The following is a 6853-nucleotide window of genomic DNA, read 5'->3' as shown; positions in this document are numbered from 1 at the left end:
AACTTTCTGTCAGGCACCCCAGGGCCTGGCTGTGGGAGCCCTGCCTGGTGGGGTTAGGCCATCCCCAGGGGTTCTAGGCGACAGTGGGGGCGCCTACATCCTGCAGCCTCTTTCAGTCTCTTATCAGTAAGCAGAGGCAACAGGAGTTGTGGTACTTAGAAAGATTTTGGAGGCAATCAAGGAGCTAATGGGTGTATAAGTAAGTGCTTTGTAAAGGTGTAAGGGCAGGTGGGCCTGGTGGACAGGCTTCCAGGGCAGACGCACCTGCACTCTAGTCATTGTCTAGTTCTGTGGCTTTGGAAACTGCTCAATCCTGTGAACCTCAGTTGCTTCCTGTGTAAAGGGCTTGCAGAGTAGGGCTCAACTAATGGTAGGAAACTTTCTTTCAAGTCTGAAATGCTTTACAAAGGAAGAGTATTATAATAAACATAGCCTGAGGTCAAAGGAGGGGTGTGGTTCGGAGGTTAGGAGAGATGCCTGGGAAATAAGTAAATTATCAGTGAATGAATGAGGGGATTGCTTTGGTCCTGATAATAAATTAAGCAGATCACCTTTCTCATCTATTTTCCTGATGTCTTCAGGGATTTTCGCTGAATGAATCCTAGTATTATTTTATTCAAATGAGAACTTTGCTGTCCTTGATAATCCAAGGCAAAGTTAGAGACTTTTGGGACCATGAGATCTTCTGGAATAAGTGTTGAGGCAAATGATTGCAGATGACCAACATAGGCAGTTTAGCTGTCTGCACACAGATGGGGTAGAGGGAGACGCCAACTGGAGTTAGGTTGTTAGGTTGTCAGCTGTCTTCCTGTTTAACTCTGACAGTGTCTCATGGGACAATTTTGGAAACACATAAACTGAAGTTCTAGTTTAATAGCAGAGACGTTGAGTCAGACCAAGCCTTTGCATGCCTCTTGTGAATCCCACAGAACCCTCTTTTTCTCTTTCACTTGAATCAGTGGAGGTGGGGGCAGAGGACCATCTGCTGAGCACTTAGGGTTCTATGAGGCACCTACCCTTAACATTTTCTTAGGTAATTTCCAAGCCGCTGTGTGACATAGTTATCATTACGCCAGGTTGGCAAATGAGGAAATGGAAGCCAAGAGAGTGAAACAACTTGCTAGGCCACACAGCATGTCCTCACCTGGTAGGGCTCCAAGATGGGGCCTCCGACCCCATGCCCTCTCTTTTGTACATGCTCTACTTTCTGGGTGATGGTCCATGGCCAAAGTGTTGTCTTTGTTTTAATAACATGTGATGAAATTGGGTAATGAAAAGAAGAGATTTAGATCTCTATAAACAATTCCAAGTGATAAAAACCCTATTTCTTGGAGGTGGTCAAATGGCAGAAGAAGTTCTGCAAGTGGAAGAAACTCAGAAAGGCATTAAAGGGGAGATTACCATTTTGTGACTTGATCTGCCTCTTTTCTCTCTTACTTCCCCTTCTCCATATTCATGTGCTGTTGTCCAAACCCCTTACTGTTCACGATTGCACTACCACTAAAATATAACAGTTTAGCTGATCTGCATGTGCTTTTTCCCATGTCTGGGGTACTACATCAGGCTTATTACAGTCATTAATCAAGTCCTTGCACTAATTATAAACAGAAGTAAAAGTTGTAAATTCCACAGAGAAAAAACGTTGTAGCAAAAAATGAGAACAAATCAATATTCTTTTTTTTTTAGATTTATTTATTTTAGAGAGAAAAAGAGAGTGCAAGTGGGGGGAGGGGCAGATAAAGAGGAATACAAGCAGACTCCCTGCTGAATGGGGAGCCAAACACAGAACTTGATCCCAGGACACCGGGTTCATGAACTGAGCCAAAATCATGATTCTAACACTTAACCAACTGAGCCACCCAGGTGCCCCAAAAATCGATATTGTCTATAGAAAAGAATTATTGCTAATTAATAAGGAAAAGATGAACATCCCAACTGAAAAATGGTTAAAGGCTATGAACACATTAAACTCATAAAAAAGCATACATAGAAGAAATAGAATTAGCACTCTTGCATAAAGCAGTAAATGAAAGTATAGTGCCCTGCTCAACAACATGGCTTTCGGGCCAGATATACCTGGAATGAATTCTGGGTTTGCTATTTACTAGCTTCATATCTTTTAGCAAATTACTAAGTCTTTGTTTCTACCTGTGAAATAAGGATAATAGTAGTACTTATCTGGAGGGGCTATCATGAGGTTTAAAAAGATAATTCTGTAAAGTGTTTAGTACAGTGCCTGATGCATAATACACTTTCAATGCATGTTAACTATTATCACTACTAGTAGTATATGTGCATTGATAACAAGTAAGATTAATATTGAATGTCTCACTGAAATCAAAGAAATGCAATTTAACAAAAGTGCAATATTGTTACCTGTCAGATTGGAAAAAACATGTGAGAGAATTGATGATACCCACTGTTGGTGAGGTGTGGAGGAACAGGTTCTCTCTTGCATTGCTGGGGCAATGGGATGTGGCACATTATTTCCACAGGGCAATTTGGCAGTATGCATTAACACTGAAAATGTGATAGGTTTAGAGAAGTGTCTGTTCATGTCTTCTGCCCATTTTTTGACATGAGTGTTTTTTGTTGAGTGTTGAGTTTCACTTACTTGTGGAGCATAAGGAATAACACAGAGGACACTGGGAGGAGAGAAGTGCGATAGGGAAAATTGGAGGGGGAGATGAAGCATGAGAGACTGTGGACTCTGAGAAACAAACCGAGGGTTTTGGGGGTGTGGGATGTTGGGTGAGCCTGGTGGTGGGTATTAAGAGGGCACGTATTGTATGGAGCACTGGGTGTGGTGCATAAACAATGAATCTTGGAACACTGAAAAAATAAATTCAAATTAAAAAAAATATTTCATAGCAAAAAAAAAAAAAAGAAAAAGAAAAGAAAATGCAATAGGTTTTGGCTCATATCCTAGAACTTTATCCCAGAGAGATAATTGGGCAAGTATACGGTGATGAATGTTTAAGAATGCTTATACTAGTATTCTTTTTAAAATAAGATTTTATTTATTGGTTTGAAAGAGAAAGAGAGAGAGAGCACGAGTGGGGGTGAGAGGCAGAGGGAGAAAAGGATGAGTAGACTCCCCGCTGAGCAGGGAGCTAGCTCTGGGGCTCAGTCTCAGGACCCTGAGATCATGACATGAGCCAAAGGCAGATGCCTAACAGACTGAGCCATCCAGGCACCCTGGTAGCAGAACCCTGGGGTTCTACCCTGGTAACAACCCAGAAGCAGCCATAAGTAGATCAGATCAACACAATGTACACTTTAAACTTATACAATGCTATATGTCAATTATATCTCAATAATAAATTCAGAAGTAACTTAAATGTCCTTTAGGGAAATTTATCAATAAATTAAGCTTCATCTCTATGATGGAATACTATATGATTACCAATAGCAGTGTTCTAGATCTTTATAGAATAGTAATTATGGATGAGGATTTCTGACATACCAGTATATAAGAAAGTATGTTTCAAAAAAATCTATCTGTACAATGTTTATGTCTATCCATCTGATAGTTCAGAAAAAGAAACAGGTGTGGAAAGATGTACTTTAAAATGCTGGCATTCTTTTCCTCTTGGGAACTAATTTTATTATTTGATTTTTGTGTGAGTGTCCATTATCTTTTTAATCAGGAAAAAGAAAAGGAATGGACTTTTTGTTTTGTTTTGTCCTTTAGCAGCATACCCTAAACAGAGATCTACATGTTGATTTTGCTTGTGTAAATGGACTTGGAGTTGTGTTCCAAGAACACATCATCATAGCTTTCTTTCTTTTCTTTTTTCCTTGTTTGTCATTCAGAAGTGTTTCTTCATTCCTTAGTCTATGACTCATGCAAGAAGATATTAGAACCAATGTTTTGCAAGACCTTTCCATGAAATGGAAAGAACATCAATGTTCTCTCCAGTAACAGGCGTGCACTTAATTTTGCCTTTCTTCATTAATAATGATGAGGTTGCATGGCTTTCCCACCACTCCGCAGAGGTGGAGTGAACCCGAAAGAACTGGTCAGCACTAGACCTTCAGGTGCTATCGAATACTAGCCCTAGGGCCAGTGACGTGCAACAGAAAAAACACGAAATTTCCTTTGCTTGTGTTGGTTAGAATCATTGTGGTAGGAGTCCTGAGGCATCACCTGGACTGCGTCACCTGGACTGGATCACGTAGCTGGACACATATTGGAGCTGGAAGGATGCCACATGTGAGGATTTGGGCATCTGTAACACTTTCTGGGTCCCCCAGTAGCTCCCAAATGCTTCTATTGTCTATCTCTTCCCTTCCCCCCTTGAACTTCTCACCATAAATTAGAATTTCAAAATACCTTATTTCAGTCAGCCTTTGTCTTGCAGTGTATACAGTGTTCAGTGAACCTTGTTCCATTTGAACCACACAGCTGTCCTGCCACATAGGCAGAGTAGGAGTTATCATCTTCATTTTACAAATGAGGAAAGGGTTCAAACAGATTGTGGAATTTGGCTGTGGACACAGCACAGCCAGGGCTAGAATTCAGGTTCTCTGTCCCTACTGGTTTTGTTTTTTGTCCCCTCTATGATTTCACAGCTCTTCAGAAAGCTGTTACCATCATGTAAAAGCTCTATGTGACTGTCCTATATTTATCTTTCAGTTTCCTAACCAAGACACACAATTTTAAACTGTTATCCTAAACACACACACACACTCACACGCAGGAACCAAGGTTTCAAGAAGCAAACCTTAACCCTACTATACAGTGTACTTGATGACTCAGGTATTTTTTAGTCTTTTCTTCCCAATTTATTCTTTTTTTTTTTTTTTTTTAAAGAAGAAGGAGAAGGGGAAAAAAAGAGGAGTAAGAGAAGAAGAAGAAAGAAGAAAGATGGAAGAAGAAGAAGAAAGAAAAAGAGAGAGAAAAGTTTGCCCAATGGACTCAGTAACTCCATTTCTTGACCCTCTGGATGTTCCTCTTGCTGTCTGTTATACCAGTGCATAGCCTGGGGTATTTGGTATTTGTTCCTTAGGACAATCTGGCTACTTACCTCGTATGGAGGATGGAACTAGAGTGGAGGGGCTGAGATTCTCTGTTATTATCTCTGTAGAAAGGAAAAGTTAGTTAGGACCAAGTGGATTGCAGTCTGAGGTATGCAGATATGGATAAAACACTTCAAGACAATGGGCCAAATGTTTGCTTGATTTTTATGCCTTCTTGTCCTTTGCACTAAGAATTTCACCAGTAGTGTGGAGACTGTGTGATTCTGGGAAGGCTGAAGTCCAGCTTGGCCTCCTTCACAGTTTTCCGGGTGTCCCGTCTCTGGGAAGATCTACTGGAGGAAATGCAGCTTTCCTGTCTCACTGCCCAGTCAAGGGGCATGATGTCAGTTGCAGCGAGCAGTTGAGGGTCTGCACTGAGGGCCATGTTCCCAGGGTAACTGGTCTCAGGTCTCCTTGGAGTCAGAAAAAGACCTTCAGCAGGCCACGGGCCAAGATCCAGGTGGATCTGCAACGTGTTGAGCACTGTGCTAGACATTTCCACATGTACTTTCTCCCTTCATGCTCAGAAAAGCACCTGGAGGTAAACATTACTAACCCCAGGCCTGCAATGAGAATGTTCAGAAAGTAAGTGGCTTGACCAGGGTTGCTGGCTAATTAAGTGGCAAAATTGAAAGGTGACTCTAAGTCTGTATGACAGATCTAGTGCCCTTTCTATTTACTACATCATTGGATTGCCTTTAGTTCTTTCAGAGAAAGTACAATTTGATACAAACTTTATAATTTTATATGAGTCTTATTGATTGCTCATGGTAAATCTGGGCTTCTTCAGCATCATTGTTAAAATGTTCCCTTATATCCATATTTTCTGTCACAAAAAATGAAAAAAGTCCTTTGATATACAAGGACATTCATAGACTATTATTATATATTAACTTACATTTATAAGTAGATTTATAATTTCTGTTCCTGATTTCTGGGTTTAATACACAGAAAAACTCCATATTTTCAATAAAAAATTATGCGCTTTAAATAACATTATTTATTTATTTAAGAGAGAAAGCATGAATGGGAGGGGCAAAGGGAGAGAGAGACTCTCAAGCAGACTCCGAGCTCAGCTCAGAGCCCAACATGGGGCTTGATCTCACAACCCCAAGATCACAACTTAAGCCAAAGCCAAGAGTTGAATGCCTAACTGACTGTGCCACCCAGACGCCCCTAAATTTATATACTTTTTATAGAGTCATAAGAAAACCTCACATGGATATTGCCTGGGAACTTAAGAGTGGGATAACTTGTATTTTCCTTCTTGTCTTCTAAGATAGTAGAACAGTAAACACTCAATTAATGCTAAATGGCACTAACAAAATGATCAATTCTTAGTTCATATAAAGTCGTAGTTATAGGAGGAATACATGGATTATCAAGACAGTGTAGTGTAGTCAGAGAGACCAACTTCTGAATAGGTTGGGTTGTAGCCAGGGGACTTGCAGGGCAAGACGGAGCTCTGTTCACCCAGTGCCATTTAAGACACTGCCTTTCTTCTGGTCGGAAAGATACGTAATTTGGGAATAGTCAGCAGAATGGAAAAAGCTAACCAATAAGATCAGTGCTTTGAATGAAAGAATATTCTAGGTTACTACCAGATGCTTGCCATTTGGGGTAAAGTATCTGAGATGTGAAGGTTTCTATTGCTTCTGTGGAAACAGATGCCATGGCTGATTAAGGATTGTGGACTGTATAGGCCAGAAGATTAGTTGGGTTTTATTTAGAATTTAATGATAGAGAATGAAAGTCATAAAATAGGCTATGAAAAATCAGAGCACAAATGATTGGGATTGGCCAGTTTTCTCACTCAGGGGCAAAATGTGCT

At 40.4% G+C, this 6853-nt stretch overlaps 1 long non-coding RNA gene across 1 annotated transcript in view; it reads left to right on the top strand.

The window, feature by feature from the left end:
* The first annotated feature begins 436 nt into the window (after positions 1-436).
* LOC131834441 (uncharacterized) overlaps positions 437-6853 on the top strand; it is a 54111-nt gene continuing 47694 nt past the window's right edge. The window contains exons 1-2 of the long non-coding RNA XR_009354874.1: positions 437-4216; positions 4817-4990. This is a non-coding gene — a long non-coding RNA (uncharacterized LOC131834441). The remainder of the gene's footprint in view (positions 4217-4816; positions 4991-6853) is intronic.

This window comes from Mustela lutreola, chromosome 6 (assembly GCF_030435805.1).
Source record: "Mustela lutreola isolate mMusLut2 chromosome 6, mMusLut2.pri, whole genome shotgun sequence".
In the NCBI taxonomy this organism is placed as follows: Eukaryota; Metazoa; Chordata; class Mammalia; order Carnivora; family Mustelidae; genus Mustela; species Mustela lutreola.
Note: the sequence above shows the minus strand (reverse complement) of the source record. Positions and strands in the feature narration are given on the sequence as shown.